Source organism: Eurosta solidaginis, chromosome 2 (assembly GCF_040869045.1).
Source record: "Eurosta solidaginis isolate ZX-2024a chromosome 2, ASM4086904v1, whole genome shotgun sequence".
NCBI lineage: Eukaryota > Metazoa > Arthropoda > Insecta > Diptera > Tephritidae > Eurosta > Eurosta solidaginis.
In genome coordinates, this window is record NC_090320.1 from 259,830,837 (window position 1) to 259,844,370 (window position 13,534).

The 13,534-nt window shown below is 35.5% G+C and overlaps 1 protein-coding gene across 8 annotated transcripts in view; it reads left to right on the forward strand.

The window, feature by feature from the left end:
- Positions 1 to 1,139: 1,139 nt before the first annotated feature.
- The window catches only part of dbr (debra), a 60,524-nt gene continuing 48,129 nt past the window's right edge, over positions 1,140 to 13,534 (forward strand). For 3 of the 8 annotated variants that reach the window (XM_067767744.1, XM_067767746.1, XM_067767751.1), the window contains exon 1: positions 1,140 to 1,435. The gene's annotated coding sequence lies outside the window, so the exon portion shown is untranslated. Of the gene's footprint in view, positions 1,467 to 13,534 lie in introns of all 8 variants that reach the window. The other 5 variants (XM_067767747.1, XM_067767749.1, XM_067767745.1 and 2 more) reach the window with 4 other exon arrangements.

Genomic DNA, 13,534 nt, shown 5'->3' on the forward strand with positions numbered 1-13,534 from the left:
TAGAAAGTATAAACGTGAAACTCGGTGATATATATTTTAATATATCATAGACGATTTCATGAAAAAAACGTTTCGATCGGGGCTATGTATAATATATAGCCCATACAACCGATCGTTCAGATAGAAAGATTTTTGGCCATTTCTCCCTTAGTTTCCAATATAAAAATGTGAAACTTGGTGATATATATTCTAATATATCATAGAAGATTTCCTGCAAAAATCATTTCGATCGGAGCTATATATAATATATATCCGATACAACCGATCGTTCAGATAAGGGTTTTTTTGCCATTTTTTATTTTATATTTATCTTAAAAATCGTTTAGGTATGTACATCTGTTCACTATACATATATTTCCTATCTTATACATCCGATTATTTTGAGATTACGAACGAGATAAGATTATTGTTCCGCCCAATTCATGAAAGGTATGAAGTCTTCGGCACAGCCGAAGACAGTCCCGTCCTTACTTGTTAACGATACCTTACCCCCTAATGGCAAACCAAAAGTTAAAAAAAAAATATTTTTGTTATTAAAAAATATGAAATAAACTATAAAAACAGTGTTACATATGTATGTATCTTGTACCTTATTGCTTTTTTTTAAATTTTACTGTACCTTTTTTATAACTTTGTTTAAGTTTCATTTGAAATAAATGTGAAAACTTACATTGAAAATATACATATGTATAGTTTTAGCTCTTTTTTCAACGGGTTTTGAATTTTCTTGAAGAAATTTAGCTCTTTCTAGCCCTTTTTTTCTAGATTCTAGCTCCAAAGAAATTTTTTCTGGCAACACTGCACCTGCAGGACAACATAACCGATATTATTAAATTTTTTGTATCAATTCAAAACACTGTGCCGCGTCAGCCTGCTACATTATTTGTGCTTGAGTAAGTGCGGCGAGTTTGTAAAAATGTGAATGTGGTGGTTACCTACTCGCATAAACACACACGTATGAAAATATACATAAATCTATGTAGAATTGTGTGTACACAATATGCGAGAAAGTGTGCGTGTGGGTTTATAAAAAAAATCTCATTGTTCATGTGTTAGTGCAAAATGCTAAAATCGAGGCGAACGTGTGTGTTGCGCTCGTTGTTTCAAATTCAGTTCTCATTTGTACTTGGTGACGCGCGAGTGTGTGTTAAGTCTTTATTAAAGTGGAAAACTTTCATAGAAATAAAATGAATTGACAATTAATTGTGTAAATACGAAGTGTTGCCAATTATAATACCAATATGCAGATAAACAGTTTGACTGAAGTGCAAATTTGTTATTGAATAACAACAAAGTGAAAGTTTGAAAATAAAAAGAGCAACAGCAAATTCAAGTGGAAGTGGTTCGAAAAGCCCACAACATACATACGTTTGTATGTAGGCATGTTTGTTTGTACATTACTTTGATGCCGTTGCATTGTACAGCGCGTACTTATGTATGTACAATTGTTTGTTGTTTGCGACTACGTTAGTGTCTAATGTCAACAGCACACGCTAGATGACGCTCGTGCAATTTCTATGTGCTTTAACAGTTGACGGCTACTGCACTTGTTGTTTGGCGTGCGCCGCTTATTTCTCTACATAGTAAGCGGTGTTATTTCAAATTACTTTTTTTTTTACTTTGGTTCTTATTGGATGTTAGCAGGTAGATTTTCATTGGATTGCTTAGACATATTTAAAATTTCTCATATATGATTTTGTTTTATTTATCAAATGTCAACAAGATACAATGGATTGTAGTTCCGGCATTGAATTTTTTACAGTTTTTCTTTTTAATAGTGAAACACATGCATTTTATACAAGTGTTTGTACATATGTATGTACATGTGTTTATGCTTAAGTCGGCGCCAGCTGCGGTTTTTATCGCGAAATACATATGTATGTACGTATTAATGTACATACATAGATATGCTGGCTGTGAGCGCACGTCCGACACCCGCCTCCTGTGATCAATTTAATCAAAAATATTTGCATCTTCATACATATCTACAAGAAGGTGTACATATGTATGTAAGTATGCATTGCAAAAAATAGTCACACTCAAAGCTTAAAAAAGTAAGATTTTGAGCAAGTCAAAAAACAGCAACAATGCCAAAGGCAACGGCATATCAAGTGTAACACCAACAAAAACAATAAATAAAAACACGCATGCTAAGTCAAACCCAGCAAACATTCTCGGTGTGTTTATAAGAGGTTCATTGTAGAATCTTTTATGCGAACTTCATTTTCAAACATTTGCCCTTGCTCGGTACATTATTTGGTAATACCAGAGAGGATAGATAGAATAAGAGACGTCATTTCATACTTTTTGCGAGATTTATTTGTAATGTCCCATTTGAGGGGTAATTTTAATTTGCTTCTACACATTTTCATGAGGTATTTTTGATTGTTTTAAAGAATCGTATTAATTAAGCAATTCACCCTCTTTCCAACAATCACAATATATATTAATATAAACTTCTTAAAAATGTGAAGGCAATTTTCTAATACCCGCCAATCAAGTATATTACAAATAAAAATTTAAATGACGTCTCTTATTCTATCTATCCTATCTGGCAATACTCTACTGCTAAATACGTACAGCAGCTTACAGACAAACAGCGTCATAGATGAATGGATTTGCAACTCTTTGTTTCGAGAGAGCGCTGTCAAAATGCACATTTTTTATAACATTTATCAATGATGCCACTATAAACAAAAATGAATAGATCTGAAAATGGGGATTTTTGACATACATTTCGGCGATTATAGTTTCAATAATTTAATAAAATGATAGTCGTAAAATATTTATTTCTTTAAAGTTATTTTAAAATAATACGACTAGTTAGAGTTAAATATAAACAAATCTAAGTAAAACTAACATTTCGATTAAACTAATTAGTCAAATATTGTAACGCATTTAACTCGCAGTGAAAACCATATATTCTTTTGAAATTTCAGTAAATCGGACCTACGATATAATAGTTAACATTATTTAATGAATAGGGTTTACCCTACATGTCTGGCGTTCCAGGTTCTGTGATCAAAATGGATTGGTTGCATCGGGAGTTCATATTTACAAAACCTGTTTTTAGTGATAACTTTTGAATGGGGGAAAATATTTACCCTCCGCCTTCGAACTAATAATACTTACACTTAAACAAGTATTTTTATCCTTTTTCACATAATTTTTGAACGCTATTCTACAGTTGTAGGTCAAACCAAAGTTTACCAAAATTTTTGGCACGTTTTTCGTTTTGGCTGGCACATTTTTTGATCTGGCACCCGCTTCAGCTGGCGCGAGGGATTTATCTGTGATTGTTGCCAGCAACAACTGGAAGATAAATCCCTCGTGAGAGCGAAAATATGAGAGCGTAAACAAAAGATTCGTATCAATCTAATCTATGACAGCGTTCGAACGCTAATATTCGTCAAAAATATCGTGAGAGGTGTGAAAAGTCGTGTTTTGAGCTCAGCAACAATAATAAAATAAAAAATTGTGGCTCGTTCAAAAGATATTAACGTAAAACTGGCGTTCTAAACTTTTTCCAATTTGCTGTAGAATTTTTTTTGTTTTTTAATTTCGTCCAGAAAATTCTATTTTCGATTTTTTTTTTTAAATACTAGCAATTTAGTAACCTTAACTGTACAAACAAACGTCGAAAATGTTTTCTGAAATTTTTAGAGTATGCAGCTATGAAGCCCAATCAATTTTGGTCTAATAAAGTACAAGTTATATTTAGTAGATCCCTAAAATTTTCCATTATGTTTATACTCAGAGTGCTTTGCACACAGAGTTTATTAACTTTGAATGGATAACGGTTGGTTGTACAGGTATAAAGAAATCGAGATAGATATAGGATTCCATATATCAAAATCATCAGTATCGAAAAAAAATTTGATTGGGCCGTGTCCGTCCGTCCGTCTGTCCGTTAACACGATAACTTGAGTAAATATTGAGATATTTTCAACAAATTTTGGTACACGAGTTCATCTGGACCCAGAATAGATTGGTATTAAAAATGAGCGAAATCGGATGATAACCACGCCCACTTTTTTATATATATAACATTTTGGAAAACACAAAAAACCGTTTATTTAGTAAATAATGCACCTAGAATGTTGAAATTTGACGTGTGCACTGATATTGAGACTCTTGATACAAATTTGAAAAAAAATTAAAAATGGGCGTGGCACCGCCCACTTGTGGTAAAATCAATTTTACAAATATGTATTATTAATCATAAATCAACAATCGATAAACCTATCGTAACAGAATTCGGCAGAGAGGTCCTTTATTATAAGGAATGCTTTGAGGAAAAATTAACGAAATCGGTTAAGGACCACGCCCACTTTTATATAAAAGATTTTTAAAAGGGTCGTGGACGAAAAAAATAAGCTATATCTTAGCGAGAAAGACCTTTGTATCCATAGAATTTTACTTTATCGCGAGTTGTGAAAAGACGTGTTTTGACGTCAGCAACAATAATAAAATAAAAATTGTGGGTCGTTCAAAAGATATTAACGAAACCCCGCTGCTTTAGAATTTTTTTTTTTTTCTTTTTTTAATTTCGTCAATAAAATTCTATTTTCGATTTGTTAAACAAATATTTCTAGCAATTTAGTAACCTTAACTGTGAAAAGAAATCTCGAAAATGTTTTCTGAACTTTTTAGAGTATGCAGCTGTGAAGCCCAATCAATTTTAGTCTAATAAAGTGCAAGTTATAGTTGATTTCTAAAATTTGCAATGATTTTTGACAATATTTTTTGCGAAAGGTGTTTCAGATTTTCTACGATTTTGGCATCTTTAAAAAGTATCGTAAATACTAATCCAAGCAAAAGGTTAGCTATATACCTAATTTCGGGCAAATCGAACCGTGAATAGAGTTTGTTCGAAAACATCGGGTACTGGTCCACTTCCCGGAAAAAAACTAACCTGGTAGTTTTGGAGCCCGTAAGCTGCATACATACCAATGTACATACATACATACATACATCCTTCTTTGAGTCTCCTTGGTGCAAAAAACATTAGCAGGTACATACAGACATACTAAAAAACTAGAACTTTGGTTTAAGAATTTGATAATAGTCTAGAACAATGTGTCGACCGCTAATACGCGTCAAAAAATATCGAGAGGTGTCAAAAGACTCATTGACCTCGACAACAATAATCCGAAGACGGGAAATAAATACTTTTAAAAGCAATTAGGGCAATCCCCGTTTAATTCATACATAATAAAATTTCATAGTAGTTTTTTGATGTAAATTTACTTAATTTTTAAGGTTTATACAAAAAAACGTCCACTGGGGGAATTTTGGTGCTGTGAAACGATGAAGAGAAAAAAAACTCTCATGCATTTGAATAAGTTTTTGTATGAAACATTTTGTTTTATTTCACATTTTCACAGAACAAAATTGCCACCCAGGAATTAGAATTTTTCAGAAATTAGAATCACCCTAAAATCAAAGGAGTTCTAATTTGTGAGCGTCCTCTGTATATCGAGCGCATGGAATATCACCCTACTTCGGCTGCCATTTCGATAGGGCCATATTCCAGAAAACGTTTGAAGAGCGCCCTATTTCAGAAATTGTTTCAAAAACACCCTATTTCAGAATTCAGCTGAAGAACGCCATATTTCACAATATTTCGTTGTCATGGTTTCTTTTTAGTATTCCATATCTAAAATCTACGTTTCTCAAAACATTTTTTAATGTTAATGTCTAGAAAGCCGCCCTGGGGTTAGATTCCTTAACCTAAAATTCACAGTTAAGGAGTTAAACTTCAAGGTGGAGATGTATATGACGAACGAATGAATAAAAGAAAACTTTTAACTCCCTGGGGAAGTTTTATTATTCATAAATAAGGAATCAGTGAGAATTTTCCTTAATACCTACATAACATTACTATATTTTTGCTTTGGTTCCAAGCTCGAAATACTGACGAAACCTTATCGAAAAGTCAAACTACAAAAACAGTTTCCAACCAGAGCAAGGAGAAACCAATATTGCCCACGAAATAAATAGGTTTGACATGTTATAGCTGATTTTTTTTTTATTTAATTTTTTCCCAATAAAACCATGGCGGAACCATACAAGGTGGCAGCATGGTGGCATGCCTACAAACATAAATAAAAGTTCCATGTACTTTGTTTTTGTAAATTCGATGGATTTATGTCAAAATCATACTGCGCCGGAAGTTGATGTATCAAATAAAATAAGGAAAAGTACAATCAAAGAACTACTTTGCTGATGATTGCATACTTTTGTGAGTATCTCTCCGCTGCTGTATGTACATATGTGTAGACATAATGATTGATTTGTTTATGTAGATACAAATGACTGCTTACCTTCGGCTTAAAGATGATAGTATGCCTAGTGTTGCTAATATTCGTCACACTGCCCCCGACCTAAGTCTGATCGTCCCGATCAGAAAAATTTCCTAATCTAAACGCTGCTAGCATCTCCAAATGAACCACCCTTCTATTTCGTGGTTTCCCAATGGTTTGTATGCGGTAGATGGTATCACTGATCCTCTTCACAACTTTGTATGAGCCTTCCCAACTGCACCGAAATTCGGATGGAACACCTTTCTGCCGGTGAGGGTTGTATAACAGTACCAAATCTCCCTCCAAGAAACCTTCCGAATTTTTGTTCCCGTCGTACCTGTGTTTCATCTTACTACTCATTACCCTGGGCCGTTCCCTAACACTGTTCCTTGGCCAAGGAAGATCTACTTCGCAGAGCTTTATCTTGACGGATTGACTTTGCATCATCAGTATCGTCTTGACGTTTCACAACAGTAGTGCGCGCTGGCTTGAAACCACCCTTGCATTCATTCTGGGAAATTATTTTGTTCGTTTTAGTGCATCCATTAGGGTTTGTCAATGCCAGTGTTTTTCTCGCGGGTACCTTGGGTTTTGATTTGTTTGGCCGATTCATTCCATCAACCTTTGCCCGCTTTACTTTCTTTGACTTTTGTGGTCTCTGTTGAATCTCCTCCACCAGCACTCGCTTACTGCTGAACCCTTTCTCCAAACTGAAGTTAAGTGGTATATCCTGGTTCTTATAGCGCATAATCCTTCTCTGCATGTCGATTCTTATGTCATGGTCAACTAAGAAGTCCACTCCCAATATGACTTCATCAACGATTTCCGCCACAGCGAATTTGTGTAGAATCGTGACCTTTCCAATTAAGACCTCACATACCACTTCTCCTTGGATTTGGTTATACTCGCCAGTGACCGTACGCAACCTTGCTCCAGGTAACGGTTTTACTCTCCTTTTGACCAAGTCATATCGGATTAAGGAATGATATGCGCCCGTATCTACAGTCAGTACACGTTCTTTGCCATCCACATTCCCTCTGACGGTAAGACTGCTTGATTTCCTTCCAATTTGCGACACAGATATCACAGGACATTCAATAGATGGAGGTAGCTCTCGATCTCTACATCTGACTCGCTCTTGCTCATCCCCTCCAGCTTTCTTATTAAGACCACCCATGCTGTTGAAACCACTAGGATCAAGATCGCAATGACGTGGTCACATTGGGCTTCCCGCATTTGAAGTATTTGATAACTCGTTCACTCCGCTTTTTCGATCCTTTCAGCGCCTCCAATATTGTGTTCACCCAGTCTGGCCTTTCTACCTCCACACGGCGTGCTTTGAACGCTGGCTTACACAGAAGCGATGCTGTTTCCTGAATCAGAGCATATGATACCGTTTCTGTGAACATAGGTTTTGGGTTTGCGTATGTCGCTCGCTTCGTTTCGATATCCAGTATTCCATTAATAAAGTTCTGGATTTTTACCCTTTCGGTATATTCCACGGGTGCGTCCGCATTCGCTAAATGTGCCACGTCTTTCAACATCCGAGGCAAACTCCTGCAAAGTCTCTTTAGCTCTTTGGTAGCGGTTTTGCAACTCTATTTGGTATATCTGTTTCCTATTTTCGCTTCCGTATCGCCTCTCTAGAGCTCTCATCAATGTTTCATAGTTGTTCTGTTCGTACTCTGGAATTGTCTGTAAGATTTCAGCTGCAGGCCCTTTCAATGCCACGAACAGTGCAGCAACTTTATCTTCAGCATTCCAGTTGTTCATTGCTGCGGTCTTCTCGAACTGTAGCTTAAAGACCTAGAAAGGAACAGAACCGTCAAAAGATGGAGTTTTTACCTTCGTATTACTCGCTGAAGCAGCCGGACGATTAAGTTGCAACTCCTGGATACGTCCTCTCAAAGCATCCACCTCGGCCTCGATTTTTTCCTCAAACTGCATTATTTTTTCGTCCATACGCGCTTCCAGTTGTGCAGAGATCTGCGATGATACCTGTGCTGAAATTTGTGCCGACATTTCGGATATTCGTTTTTAGATGTTATTTCTGACGACATCTCTGAGATACGTGTCTCCTGTGATTCCAGCTGGGATGCCATATATGTCTTCTGCTCTTCCAGTTGTGATGACATATTTGTGGATATTTGTGATGAAATTTCTGTTATGCGTGCTTCCTGTGCTTCCATCTTGGATGTTACTGTCGATGTTTGTGCAGATATTGCAGCCAATATCATGTTCAAGTCTGTGCTCGTAACTGTCTGCGATGTTTCGTTTTTCTCTTCAATTTTTGTTGTCTCCTCGCCATCAAGATGAAAGACATACTCTTCCACGTTAACTCCTAATTCCATTGCCTCTCGTAGTCATACCTGAAGCTCGAGTTTATTGCCGGTTGAATTCAATCCACGGCACTCCAACTCCTTCTTTAGTTGCTGGACCTTCAATTCACTCCACTTTGCCATGTCCAAGTTGTATTCGAAGTCTTCGGAATTTATTCAACAATTCCTCTTCTGACACCAATTGTAACGAATTTAGGGCAATTCCGCTTATTTTACACCTTCTACTAACGTTCGTATCGCTAAATTGTTGAATAAATAACCCCAATATTCAATTATGCAAAATGGTATTTATTAGACTGCTTTGAAAGTACTTCAAAGTTAAACTTCACTTCTCAACTGATAGCGTGTTTAAAACAAACTGATTTTGCTTACTCAGCTTTTGCTCCTTTTATACTCCCTGCTGTGTCGTTCGCATACTTCTAGGCATTTCTTCTTCTAGAATTTACTACTTGTTCACCAGTTATAAACTCACCAGCTATAAACTACAGATGCACGTTTATAGCTTCTCGCATAGCAATATGCGTGATGATTTCATACTTTTGTGAGTATCTCAGATATATGCATGTGTTTGTGTGAGAACTACTTTGCTGATGATTGCATACTTTTGTGAGTATAGCGGGAGTCATTGGTGGTCATTGGTGCAGTATGTCGTATCGCTGTAGTCGTATCCCTAACGTAATCAGCTTTTTATCGTTACGACGGTAAACCAATTGGTTGGCTACGATACGGTTACGACCTTAGCGGCACCATCGATTGCATTGATTCCCATAAGGTTGGTCGAATCAGATGTTATAAGGTTACCGATAAAGCGCAATGTCTGCAGCTTATCTCTCCGCTGCTGAATGTACATATGTGTAGACATAATGATTGATTTGTTTATGTAGATACAAGTGACTGCTTATATCGGCTTAGAGATGATAGTATGCCTTAGTGTTGCTAATATTCGTCACAATAGTTTGATATGTTTTTGCTTATGTTTTAAATTTTATTTTTCATTAACATTTTTAACAATAAAAACAATGCAAATAACACGGAAAAATTATCACGCGCTCTGGTGGGTCACTTATTTCACATGAAAAATCATTTTAGTTGTGTATTATGCAGACAATTTTCAAACTAAACACAAAATGTTGATTTCATTTCATTTATTAGTTATTAGTTTAATACATTTGCAAATTAAGATTAAAATCTTTTATTGCGCAATACAAACATAACTCTTATGTATATGTAAATACTTATATAAAAAAATTAAAAATGTGAGATAGTAAAATTTATAAAAACCGTGTTATGCAATTTGATCACTAAAATAGTCAAATATAAGATTTTTAAAATTATTTTCTCTCATTGAGTTCCTTAAAGACTGTGGAATGGAGTTCCATAGCCTAACGCCGTTAACAAAGAAAAGCCTGGAAGAAGTTAAATAATTAAACTTTGGAAGAATAAAATTAGAGGAGCGTGTGCTTTTGGAAAACGTAAGCTTGTCGTACAAATAACCCGGCTTTTTGTAAACCAGGCACAGAATAAGCTTTTTCTTTGTATCACAAGATACGAAAATTGATGACACTCTAAGGCACCACAATGTATAATAGATTTTAGCCACAACTTGATTGACGTGGTCTTCACAGGACAATTTAGAGTTGATTACAAAGCCCAGATTTCGTACTTTTTCGACTAACTGAATTCTTGCAGATCCAATGTAAAGGTATGGGATAACAGAAATCTGGATCTTATCTTTATAGATTGCAAGAACATATGATTTTTGAGCATTAAGGCACAGAAGGTTTGACCTAGACCTTTCCATAATCGATCGTAAGTCCGCATTCAGCTTATCTGTTAAATCCTGAACCAGGCTGATATGGCTTGAAATGTATAATTACACATCATCCGCATAAGCACGCCGTCGAGCATAAGAGCACATATTAAAAATGTCACTTATAAAGATAATGAAAAGAAGTGGACCCAAGACAGAGCCCTATGGTACTCCAGACCTGGTAAATCCCGCTGCAGATTTGTCAGAAAAAATCAAGAAAAAACAACAGAATTTCAAAAAATCCAGTGAAGTAGACTGTATTTTTCTTGTATTTCGTATTAGGAGGGCAAAAAAATATAAGAGAAAATAAAGGAGTGTCATATAGGTATTACACTACACGTTTACACCAATAGGTGCTGAAGACGTATTAGGAGGGAAATTTAAGAAAAAATTACAAGCAAATAATAATATAGGTATTACACCAATACTGAAACCGTATTAGGTTATCCCTCCTAAAAAATGTAAACAAGAAAATAAAGTAGTACTATATAGGTATAAATAAAATTAATCAGTTTAGTAGTTTCGATTGTGTAGTTAAATAATACACTTTAACTCCGAATGTTGGCTGGGTACAAATAGAAAAAAACACACACAAGCATACAGCTCTATGTTGTTGTCGACTACGCATTCCGTAGCCTCAAACGAAGTTTGCATCGTTAACAGAGCTGTTTTTCATTTATTTCTCGTTTTTTTTTTTAATCATTTCGTGTTTTGCTATTTTTTAATAGCAATTTTTTCACGTTGATTGTTTTTTGCATAGTTCCATGCTGCGTTGGCGGTGTCGATGCGGCTGTGCCGTCTATGTCAAGTTTTGCTGCTGCCAATTCGTGTTTCTGTTAATAATTTGAACGCGCGCTTATTGGAATTGGAAGGAGAAATGCTGTTAATAGACCCGGTTGGGCTGATTAGAAAAAGAACGAGTGAATTTTTTAAATAAACAGCTGTTATACTACAGTGGCTTTGAAACTTTGTAGCCCATATTTGTACATTAAGATGAATGAGGAAAAATATGTTGTATTTCTTCACCTGGAAAAATAAAGTTTCGTTTTTGAAAATATCAAAGATAAATATTGAGATTTAAGGGTAAACCTAATATATTTCCTTATATTTAGGCAGGCGTCTCAAAATATGACTAATTGAAAGTTTTGAAAACTATATGAGTGATAGCTGCAAAGAGTTGTAGCCCTCATGTCGAAATCCAATAGTGAAAATTTGGGACGGCAATGGTTTAATTTTTCCACAAATAGAACCTGTGAAAAATTACTCTCAAATTTATACCTGGAGGACAATTTTGGGATCATTTACGGTCTGTTTTAAGGAACATATCGAGATCCCCTTCGATTCATTGTAAAATTATTCCAGGTATCTTTTCAGGTTTTTTGTAATAACTGTAGGGTTTTATCTACTTAAGTTAACCTTGCTCACTTTTATGTTGAGCCCTAATCAACTATGGAAAATTGAGCGGTGTCACATCCGGCATGATTTTGGGATTATTTGGGGGTATTTTGGTTTGTTCGACTAGATTAAGGATCTCATGTGGAAATTTTCTCTATATCTGTACTACTTCGTAATCATCGTCGGATTATTAGGGATGATTTTCGAAGTAATTCGAATTTGTGATGATGAATATTTCGAGATTATTTGAAGGACCGTTTCGGGATCGATTTGGAACTATTTTGGATTTTTTTCGTGGCTTGCTATGGTAAAATTTCGGTATAATTTCGATTTTATTTTAATCATCATTTCAGATTGTTACCTGGATCGATTCAGGACTGTTTCCAGATAATTACGATCAGTAATTGAAATTGTTTTCGAGATAATTTCGGCGCTATTACTGGATAATCCCAAGGCAATCTATTTCGATTCTATATGCGCATCATTTCACAGAATTCTCTAGGTTGTTTCGCTACTTCTGGGTCACTACCGGTTGTTTTGGACCTGTAGTGGAATACACTAACTTTTTTAACGAAATTCGCCATCACTTTATTTGCGAATCGATAATTATAACGATTTCGTTATTCAGTAACTATTTTGTATCAATATTTGTTTAACGACGATCAGTTGTTTTGTTAAATAAACGGCAAGTAAATTGGCTGCGTTAAAAATTACGAAATTAATATTTCTGGCAATTTTAGTTAAAAAAGAAAATCGGAACTTTAATTGAGTACTTTCAAGCACGAAAGTCAGCTTTATTTATAAATCAAACGGCATTTGAGTATTTAGCGTACGTTTTATCACAAGATGAAGAATTACTAAGTCCATCGCCAGTGGACAGACACCTTCTTAGAGAAGTAGATAACCCATTCCACTTGAATGCAATGGAGTTTCGAAAGCTGTACCGACTAACCCCAGACTTGGCTAATGATATTATTTCTCAAATTGATGGTTAATTAAGGGGTACAAGAATAACTGCGAAATCAACAGAGAGAAAAAGAGTAATTCTTTACTTTAGCTCACAACTGCTAAAACAAATCCAAAAATATCGGGAGAGGTGTCAAAAGACGCGCTTTGGACAAAGGATCACGAATCCGAAAGCGGAAATTGGAAATTTTATTACTTTTCAGAGATATTTGCAAACAAAATTTAAAATTTTCAAGTGGTTGTTGTAACTTTGATGATTTTGTAATACCCACAAGAAAAACTATGGGTAAATGTGTGCTGCGCGGATATAGATTTGGTCTCCAAACCGGTGTTGGACCCACCCAGGGTAATTTTTTATAAGCGTGGCCGAAGGCCGCCAATGCAGACAGATGTTCCGCGCAAAAATACTATGGATCCCACCCCCTGTTTCGGAGCCCTTCGTGACCATTTTTCGGATTTTTGGAAATATCTTTTGACCTGGGATCAAAACGCGTCTTTTGACACCTCTCCCGATATTTTTGGACGAGTTTTAGCAGTTGTGAGTTAAAGTAAAGTATTACCGAAAAAAGAAATTAATACCGCATTTACTTACCTTTTGTTAAAATAGGTAAAAACTTGCATAATAAAAGCAGTCAGTATACGGAATTTATTTATTTTTGGCACTCAGTTGTGCTTTTCGCATTTTTTAGGTTTCGTTAAGCTGTGCTGCCACCTTTCTA